The sequence below is a fragment of the Syzygium oleosum genome, unplaced genomic scaffold, assembly GCF_021117445.2.
Source record: "Syzygium oleosum isolate NSW1041296 unplaced genomic scaffold, Sole_v2.1 Sole_v2.06, whole genome shotgun sequence".
NCBI classification, from domain to species: Eukaryota; Viridiplantae; Streptophyta; class Magnoliopsida; order Myrtales; family Myrtaceae; genus Syzygium; species Syzygium oleosum.
In genome coordinates, this window is record NW_026607490.1 from 5,683,448 (window position 1) to 5,694,429 (window position 10,982).

The 10,982-nt window shown below is 41.4% G+C and overlaps 1 pseudogene; it reads left to right on the forward strand.

Moving 5' to 3' along the window:
• The first annotated feature begins 1,969 nt into the window (after positions 1 to 1,969).
• On the forward strand, positions 1,970 to 10,521 carry LOC115680276 (salicylate carboxymethyltransferase-like; annotated as a pseudogene).
• The last annotated feature ends 461 nt before the right edge of the window (positions 10,522 to 10,982 follow it).

Sequence of the window (10,982 nt, forward strand, 5' to 3'; positions counted from 1 at the left end):
GGTCTTAGTGGAGTCTAAGTGTCATTATCTAAGCCCATTTGACAATTTTACCCTTGATCCAATGGACTAGATTTGATCAAATCCAATAATTTAGGGGTAAAATGGTCTTTTGTCCCCAACCATGGTTGACCAGACCTGGTTTAACCTTAACTCACCTTGGTTAATCCCAAAATTAAATCCAATTTTCGGAATTAATCAAAAATGGCCTAGGGGCATTTTCGTAATTTTCCGATCCCGAACCGAAATTCCAATTTTCGCACATACGTGTTCCATATGTGCGTGGCCAACATAATATGGCGTCGGAATCGCGAAATTCATCGCGCAAGCCCTCGAAAATCCACGTCAAAGTTTCGGGAATAAAATAATATTATTTTTCCAATTTTTGTCGAAATTTCAATTTTTGGCCAAAACGACTCCTGGTATGCGTGGCCACCCAAAAATGGCGTCGGCCACGAAAAATAACCTCATTTGGCCTCGAAAAGCGACGCTGGCATCCCGGGGGCAAAATCGTAATTTTTCACCCCCGGACCGAATTTCCAATTTTTACTCGTACTAACTCCACATGTGTGTGGCCAGCGTAATATGACGTCAGATTCCCAAAAATAGTCTCTTAAGCCTTCGAAAATCGATACCGAAATCCGGGCCCAATTCCGTAAACAAAACCCGCTAAACTTTCAATTTCAGGGTCTTTCACTAACGGGCGGCAGTTTAGAGATTACGCGTATCGACCTAGGGCTACCCATATCGTAATGGTCTCGATCATTGAGAGAATGAGAAATTATCACTAGCCCCAGAGGCTATGATCGTTCGGTTTAGGTTCAGGACTGATTGGCCACGTGCACTTTTCGGTCATGCAGATTCACCTGCGATCCGAGTGTACAACGTTGGCCTTGGCCAAACCAAATCCATTACCTTTCCTAAGATCGGCCCACATTGGTTCAAAATATTCCCTCAGCATCTCTCGCGATCGGTATCCGTTTCACGATAGGGTCCCCGGTCCACGTACCGCTTTCTAGTTAGCCATGCCCCATTGGTTAGTATCCCGAGAGCGATCAGCTCTGGGCGAGACTTACTAAAATGAAATGCGAATAATATCCGTTTTATTGATTCCGGACTTACATCGAAATTCGGGCTGTTACAACCAGTCCTATCGATCCCCTTTGGGTGTTACCATGTCCCCCTCCAGTTTGTGTCCAGTTTTTTTCAAAGCCAGAAAAGCTCCATACCACCTGTGATATGAAGATACAACATTGGCAAGCTCATCACCATAGCCCCACCAAGATGCTAACAACCAGGAGGTCTCTCCACGAGTCATGCGACAACTAGACAACGTGGTACGAGCAGTTTAGAGGTTCATTAATCCATCGAACTTGTGATCTCATGGAAGATAGGTGAACCCCTTCCCACTAGGCCAACCACCTAGGTGGTAACTTTGTTTGTGTAGAGCAACCATACATACACAATATCCTTCTCTTCTATTAGGATCCTTGTTATGAGAGTATGATATAGTTTTCTCATGGTGTGTACGTTTTCAATATTCAAAGTGCATCCACCACTTTTTTGCTATTTTAAGTTTTTCACCTATTATTTTAAGAGGACTCGTTAATAAACTCATGAAAATAAATAGCATCTTTTAATTTCAACCACAAGCATGGCAATATGACATGTATCTAGACTCGTGCTGTGCATGGAGAAGCACAACCCGACATAAACGTCACAAGTATCTTGTCTCTTTTTGTCCTTTATTTGGAAGGAATCGGAATTCACATGGCAGAGAGAGATCCCACCAAGTGGACATGTCCGTGTAAACTCATGCCCATGCGTGTTTCACACTCGAAGTGAAACTCAACATAGAATAAATGTGGAAAATTGCTAGAAAGTACCCCAAAAATGTCTATAAATAGAAGAGTCTCAAACCAATTCAAATGCAAGCCAATTAGAGCAACGCCACACACACTCATACGAGAGAGAGAGAGAGATGGAAGTCATGCAAGTATTGCATATGAATGGAGGAATGGGAGAAACAAGCTACGCTAACAACTCATTGCTTCAGGTCCGTCTCTCACTGTCCTATAGTGGGCACATCAAATCTTGGATTAAACCGCATCTAAAGATTGATTATTACACACTCTTTGGTGATTTTGTAGAGCAATGTAATCTCTTCATTCTATATTAAACTAGGGTAGTTTTTTTGGATTACCAAGATTTGAAATTCTATATACAAAAGACGCCATTTTACCCCACCCTTTGAGGCCATGTAACTTTTCATTCAAGAATTCAAATGATCACCCTAATTCGTAGATACATTTTTCAATCAACAAGATTTCTCTTGAAGAAGAATGTACACAAAGGGGGTATATAAAAGTGCTAGATCTTGCAAGATCATCACAATATGGGACAAATCCATTCCCGTGGCATTCTAATGTGGATTAACATAGCAAATACATGGCATCTGCAAGATTTGATCGTTCTATATTAATTGCCCTCTTTTCAATCGAGAATGTCATTGTTCGTCAGTAGAAGATATACGTAACAAATGAGATTTATTTGCTTGTACATGGAAAAAACTAAAGATGCGAACCTTTTATCTTTATCTTGACTCAATGCTTTATCCTTTTCCTTTTGTAGAGAAAGGTGATATTGATGACGAAGCCCATAACCGAGGCAGCTGTTACAGCTCTCTTCTCTGCCGCCGACACCACCTTCCGGTCAAGCCTCGCCATCGCGGACTTGGGCTGTTCCTCTGGCCCCAATACTCTCTTCGCCATGTCTGAGATCATCACCACCATGATCGATCTCTGTAAGGCGATGAACCACGAGCTGCCGGAGTTCCAAGTGTTCTTGAACGATCTCCCAGGGAACGACTTCAATACCATCTTCGGTAGCCTCTTGCCGAGATCCCAAGAGAAGCTGAGTGAGCAAATGAAGAGCAAGTATGGAGTGTCGGCAACATTGTCTTGCTTCTTCAATGGCGTTCCCGGTTCGTTCTATGGGAGATTGTTCGCTCAAGAGAGCCTGCATTTGATTCATTCTTCCTACAGCCTCATGTGGCTATCGCAGGTAAAGTTTTGGCCCCCAGTTTCATTCGTACAGCCTCATGGGAAACATCTTGTCCATAAAAACTATTCTCATTACTGTTGTTGTTTTTGTTTTCTGGAAACTCTCTAACCTTTTCTTTTTCTTAGATAAAGTAAAGTATGAGTGACGCAGCGTTCAGCGAATAATTCAAGCAAAACTTTGCTTAGAGAAAGAAATCTCGAAATTCAATATTGATGACAATGTTCTGTCCTTGAAAAAGAACCCTAAAACAAGCTTATATATCCCTAAACCAAACCCTACTAGGATTAGAAAACATAAAACATCAAAATTACAAAACTGCCCTTAAAATTAAAACCCATAAAATATTATTAAAAAAATGAAAAACCCATGTAAACCACTCCGAATCGCTAAAATCCATCGTTAGTCACGGCCAAGGGCGGTGAGTTTTGTTCAGAACGCCGTTTCGCTTAAAACGGCCGAATTTGAGCCCAATTCGATGTCGTCAATCGGGTCCGCCGGTTCTAGTCGCATCACCGTTTCGCCTTCCGTTTGGACTTCTGCTTGTTCAACCGGTCCATAAACGCTTCACTAATAGATTTTGCATCATTCTCCTCCACTTGAAAAGAACTCATCCTCGAGTTAAAAACAGGATCTGGATATAACGGCTCTGCGGACTCATGAAACGGTGATAAATCAGCAACATTGAAAGTGTTAGATATGCCCATACTATGTGGAAGGTCTATAACATAAGCATTATCGTTGATCTTCTTGCTGATAGTGTAAGGTCCATACTTCCTTTGCTGCAATTTGCTATAGGATCCAACTGGTAATCACTCTTTACGAAGAAAAATCATGACCTGATCACCTACCGCAAACATCTGCTTCCGCCTGTGCTTGTCTGCTGTAGCTTTATACTTCTGATTAACTTCCTCCAGCTTCTGTTTGACTTCATGATGCACTTCCACAATCTGTTTAGCCATATGATCCGTTGCTACACTTTTATCCGCTTGCTTAGGCAACTGTACCAAATCCAGAGTATGCTGAGGCGCCTTTGTATAAACAACAGAAAAAGGCGACCTGCCAATAGAACTATGAGCTGCATTATTATAAGCAAACTATGCTTATGATAAAGCAACATCCCATTGCTTCGGCTTATCTCCACAAATGCTTCGAATCAAGTTTCCCAGAGTTCTATTAACCACCTCTGTTTGCCTATCAGTCTGTGGGTGAGCTGTGCTACTGAAATTCAAAGATGAATCAAACAGTTTCCATAAAGTTCGCCAAAAATGCCCTTGAAATTTGCTATCCCTATTTGAGGTAATAGACTTGGGCACACCATGCAAACGAACCATTTCGTTAAAGAATAATCTGGCCACACTTACTGCATCAGAAGTTTTCTTACAAGGAATGAAGTGCGCCATCTTGGAAAATCTGTCAACCACAACGAAAACAGAATCCACGCCTCTTTATGTCTATGGTAAACCAAGCACAAAATTCATTGACAGATCTTCCCATATATTGTCAGGAATAGGTAATGGCATATATAAACATGTATTATTAGATTTCCCCTTAGCAGTCTGGCAAACATAATACTTTTGTATGTACCTGCTGACATCTCTACGCAACTGGAGTCAGTAAAATCGCTCCTGAACTGCAGCAATAGTTTTATCACGACCCAGGTGTGCAGCTAATCCTCCATCATGTAAATCACGAATTACCTTCTCTCATAATGATGTTCGAGGAAGGCAAAACTGGTTGCTACGCATCAAATAGCCATCCTGCACATAAAATTCTTGCACAAGTTAACCAGAAGCACATGACTTCCAAATTTGCCCAAAGTCATCATCATCTGCATAACAATCTTTCAACTGCTCGAATCCCAAGATGTCTTGGCTTAATGTAATCAACAAGCCAGCTCTCCTACTCAATGCATCTGCTACGACATTATGCACACCTGACTTGTGCTGTAATCTGAAAGGAAATTTTTGCAAAAATTGACACCATCGCGCATGCATATCTTTGCTAATCCTCTTCTGACTATTTAAATACTTCAAAGCTTCATGATCAGAATAAAGGACGAATTCTTTCCCAATCAGATAATGCTCCCAGGTCTTCAAAGCCCTTACGATAGAATAAAATTCTTTGTCATAAATGCTCCACTTCTGTCTCGCCTCGCTAAGCTTCTCATTGAAATAGCAAATTGGTCTGCGCTCTTGAGATAAAACAGCTCTTATATTCACTCCACTAGCATCACAGTCCACTTCAAACAGTTTATCAAAATCAGGTAAAGCAAGAACAGGTGCAGTACATAACTTCTCCTTTATAATAGCGAAACTATTCTCAGCTTCCTCTCCCCATAGAAATTTGCCTTTCTTCATACATTCAGTAATTGGGGCTACGATAGTACTAAAATTCTTAATAAATCGCCGATAAAAAGTAACCAACCCATGAAAACTCCTAACGTAAGAAACTGTTTTAGGAGTCGGCCACTCTCTAATTGCTCTTACTTTCCCCTCATCTACCTCTATTCCTTCAGCAGTAATAATAAATCCCAAGAATAACAGTTTATTAGTTAAAAAACTGCACTTATTAAGATTAATATACAGCTTATTAATCTGCAAAGCTGTCAACACCTCCCTTAAGTGCAATAGATGATCCTTCTCGGTCTTACTATAAATCAGGATATCATCAAAATAAACTACAACAAATTTGCCAATAAAAGATTTCAGAACCTGATTCATAAGCCTCATGAAAGTGCTTGGAGCATTGGAAAGTCCGAAAGGCATCACTAACCATTCGTACAACCTCTCCTTTGTTTTGAAAGCTGTCTTCCACCCATCTCAGGGCCGAATCCGAATCTGATGGTACCCATTCTTCAAATCCAGCTTCGAGAACCACTTAGCACCGTGCAACCTATCCAGCATGTCATCCAATCTCGGAATTGGAAACTTGTAACCCACGGTTATTTTATTAATAGCCCTGCTATCTACACACATCCGCCAACTCTCGTCTTTCTTAGGAGTCAATAAGGCCGGAACAGCACATAGGCTCATGCTATTCTGGATGTACCCCTTTCGCAACAACTCCTCCACCTTCTCTTTTAGAATCTCGCTCTCTTTAGGACTCATCCTGTAGTGCGGTAAATTCGGCAGACTAGCACCAGGAATTAAGTCTATATGGTGCTGAATATCGCGCATAGGCGGCAACTTATCTGGAATCTCTTCAGGAATCAGTTCGCTAAATTCCTTCAATAGAGGCCTGACTGCTTCAGGCTGCTCCTCCACTTGTAATTCAGCCTTAGTCTCAATTGCTTGTTTCACGACCAGCACGTGAATCTGTCGGGTCTCCTTAACCTCAGCTTCAAATTTCCTCATAAGGGTAAGGAAATTATTTTCAGCAGCTTGTTTTCCTTTGTTCTTCAATGGCAGTAACGTATACTTCACTCCATCCTTCATAAGGTTATACTGATCGCTTCTTCCTGAATGCTGAGCATCTACATCAAATTGCCATGACCTCCTAAATAATACATGACATACATCCATGTCTACTACATCACAATACAGCTCATCATGATATTTCCAATGGAGAATGGAATTTTGCATCGTTCAGTCACCTGAATGCTTTCCGCTCCAGATTTAATTCATCCTAACGTATAGGGATTATGATGCTTCTCCACGGGTATTCCCAATTTCTTCACTGCCTCCTTCCCAATAATATTCTCCATGCTTCCACTATCAATAACCACAGCAAAGATCGTTTCCAGAATGGTGCACTTGGTTCGGAATAACTGATGGCGCTGCGAATCATCTTCCTGTTTTAGGGCCAACATCATCCTGCGCACCACACAGTTTACTTGCTCCTCTTCTTCATCTTCAAAATCATCATTCTCACCATTCGGCGCACAGCAACATCCATCCTCCTCCTCTTCTCTCGCTGCTACGTTTACGGTCTTTCTCTGAGGGCATTCATTAGATCGGTGCCCAGACTGATTACACCTGTAACACTTTATCGCGGCTGGTTTAGCATAAGGGTTAGGGTTCGCAGTTTTCTGTGCTTGCGTTCCCTTATCCCTCGCATCGTTCATAGGGCGCTTTTCTACCGCCTTATCTTCCCTGATTTCGCCCTGCGTTAAAGCGATTATTGAAACTGCTCTTCTCTACCGAACTGCTCGAACTGCTACCTTGATAATTTTCATAGCCTCTTCTTCCCTTGCCTTGCTGCATCAATTCTGCCTTCATCGCCATATTCTTGGCTTCGGTTAAATTTCGCAGAAACTGCACTCTAATTTTATCTCGAATGAAGGGTTTCAAACCATCGAGATATCTAGCCACCTGATGTCGCTCCGTCTCTGATAAATTATTCCGCTCCGCTAATCTCATAAATTCGGCCGTATACTCATGCACAGTCCGATTGCCCTGCTGGCAATGTTGGTACTGCTGGAACATAATTTGTTCATAATCGGGTGGAAGGAATTTCTACTTCAACAGCCTCCTCATTCTAGTCCAAGTTCAAACTCTATCTTTCTCTTCTCGCTCCCTTTTATTCTACAATCTCTCCCACCATGCAGACGCACCCCCTTTTAATCTACAGGCCACTAATCGCACCCTTTTCTCACCAGAGGTCTCCATATAGTCGAAAAATCCATCTATATCAGCAAGCCAATCCAGAAATTCTTCTATGCCCAGACTTCCATTAAAATAAGGAATATCGACTTTCAATTTAAAGTCGTTACCTTCACGATCGTCGTAACGTCGTCTTCCATCTCTCCTATCATATCCTCTTTGAAATCCTCCATGACGATGTCTGCCGCCATAATCAGCACGTTCCGCATCAAAATAATTGTTTTCTTCTTCTTCCGAACTCTTTGAAAACAGAGGGTTATTCAACCTGCGGACAGGAACAGGCCTATCAACAGGATCACCGCGAGCAAGATCTGCACCCGGCCTTCTGTCGTTCCACCTATTCCGATTCACATCAACGCCGAGACCTTCGAATCGTTCTATTAACTCGTCAATTCGTTCTTCGAAACGACGAAGACTTTGATCGAATCGTTGATCCAAGCGTTCCATTAAACGCTACTCCAAATGTTGCAGCGCGTCGTCCCCAAGGGTTGGGGCTCCAGTCTCCTGAGCATCATCACGAAGACCACCACCAGTTGCCATAGGCTTTGATACCACCTGACGCAGCGTTCAGCGAATAATTCAAGCAAAACCTTGCTTAGAGAAAGAAATCTCGAAATTCAATATTGATGACAATGTTCTGTCCTTGAAAAAGAACCCTAAAACAAGCTTATATATCCCTAAACCAAACCCTACTAGGATTAGAAAACATAAAACATCAAAATTACAAAACTGCCCTTAAAATTAAAACCCATAAAAAATTATTAAAAAATGAAAAACCCATGTAAACGACTCCGAATCGCTAAAATCCACGTTAGTCACGGCCAAGGGCGGTGAGTTTTGTTCAGAACGCCGTTTCGCTTAAAAAGACCGAATTTGAGCCCAATCCAATGTCGTCAACCGGGTCCGCCGGTTCTAGTCGCATCGCCGTTTCGCCTTCCGTTTAGACTTATGCCTGTCCAAATGGTCCAGAAACGTTTCACTAATAGATTCTGCATCAATGAGATAGTGGAGACAACGACAAAGTCAATTTTAGGGTTTCTTGGACAATGGTTGGGAATCAAACTCATTGTCTCTCTCTTTTTTATTTTTTTTGGTCAGGTGCCACGAGGACTAGAGTGAAACAAAGGCAACATATATATGGCGAGATCGAGCCCTCCGAGGGTGCTTAGGGAATACTATGAGCAATTTCAAAGGGACTTCTCAACATTCTTGGAGTGTCGTGGGCAAGAGCTGGTGGTGGAAGGGCGTATGGTTTTGACCCTCCTGGGTCGAAGAAGCGACGATCCTTAAAGTAAAGAGTGTTGCTACATTTGGGAGCTCCTGGCTATTGCTCTCAACGAGATGGTCTCCGAGGTAACCCAAAAAACAAAAAAACAAAGAAAAATCAAAAGATTAGTTGAATAATCTCGAACGATATCAGAAGTAGAACAAATTGAGGTTGATTGTTCTTACTGCCTCTGGCAAAAGTTGAAACTCCGAGACCGACCATAAAGATTAATTGGACCGCAAAAAAAGGAGGAGATTATAATTACGATTTATACGTTTATTCCTTATTATAAAGTACCTATAGTATTTGCTAGATGACCTCAAAAATTTTCTTGTAAACCTCTAGCTAGAATTTTCATATGAATTCTTAGAACGAAATCAATAGTACGATAAGATAATCCTACATAATTCAAGCGATTTCTCTTCCTTAGGAATCTCTTCAAGAAAATCAGGGTAGAAGAGATAAAACTATTAGGTGCTTCGACTGCGCACTCGTTCCCTCTCAGGCATGGTGTCAAAAATGGAATCCAAAATTACATGAGAAGAAACGACATATATTAGTAGTATGCAATAGTCACGTACCCAATTACACAATCAAGTAACGACTTTTATAAAGATATTGTTGAGTTGTGCAGCGTAACTCTGATATCACTTGTTGAACTTCAGAGGCGCAACTTTGATATCACTTGTTGAAGAGCGAGTGGGTTCTCAATCACGATAAACACAATCTTTTATTTTTACAAGAAAATACAAAATACCACTCACACACTGACACCACACTCTACACCCACGCACTCTCTACGTCGACTTTCTATTCGTATCTCTACTCATTGCACACTTACATCACTCTGTCACGCCACCCACTACACCAACAGCACACACTACACAACACCCTCGCCTACACCACCCATTACACCAACACAATATTACCCTGCACACTCTCTCACTACACCCACATCATATGGAGCACTAGCTCCTATTTATTGCTTGAAAACTTGCACTGGCAAGTTTTCCTCCAGAGATTTCTAGATGTGGCGTAAAAGTTGACAAGTTACTTGACTTGCTGCCTGATATTTCTTTGGAAATATGTAGAGGTGGTAGCTCCAAGAATAATTAAGAGAAGGAGAGAGAGAGAGGAGGAGGTGGTGCTCTCTCCAACAGATATAAACAATTTTGCAGTTGTTTCTAATTTTCGGTAGCAGAATCCAAAATTTTACATCTACCACTAACGCAGGGACTTATAGAAGAAGAGAAACTGGACTCCTTCAACATCCCTCAATACACGCCCTCACCAAAAGAAGTAAGATTGGAGGTCCAAAAGCAAGGCTCATTCTCAATCGATTGCTTGGAGGTATCCGAAGTGAATTGGTGTGTATTAGACACAGATTTCGACCCTCATGTTGTCTCGGAGGATGGGGGATACAATTTGGCCAGGTGCATGAGAGCGGTGGCTGAGCCCTTGCTCATTGATCACTTTGGTGAAGAGATCATGGATGAGGTCTTTAAGAGATACAAGGCTCAACTCGCCACTCGCATGTCTAAGGAAAAGCCCACGTTCGCCAATGTCATCATTTCGCTGAAAAAGATCACCTAGATAAATCACAAAAATTCACGGATAGATACACAACAGATACACGTACGTCCTAATGAAGTTGAAATAAAATGTGTCAAGTCTGTTTACTACAGTTTGAAGAAGTTGTGGCTGTTTCACTTGTTTTGCTTCATATATCTTATCTTCTGTAAAGAAAATGCAAGAGACTTCTATGTTGGAGGGCTCGACATTTGGAATTTTGTTTCAAAGATTTTCCTATCGTATATCCCCATAATGCAATGGTTTAATTGAGCGAATTTGGTGTTTTCTCGATTTATTTATGCCAGGAAAATAAAATAAAAAAGCTAATTGGAGTATCAACGAAACACATGAAAGGTTTTACTCCAACATGTAAGCGAGAATGTAAACATGTAAAAAAATTGATGAAGCCATCAACATTTAAGAAGTTAGAGGCATAAATAAACTAAAAGTAGGAAGTCACTGTAAAGTTATATAACACTAGC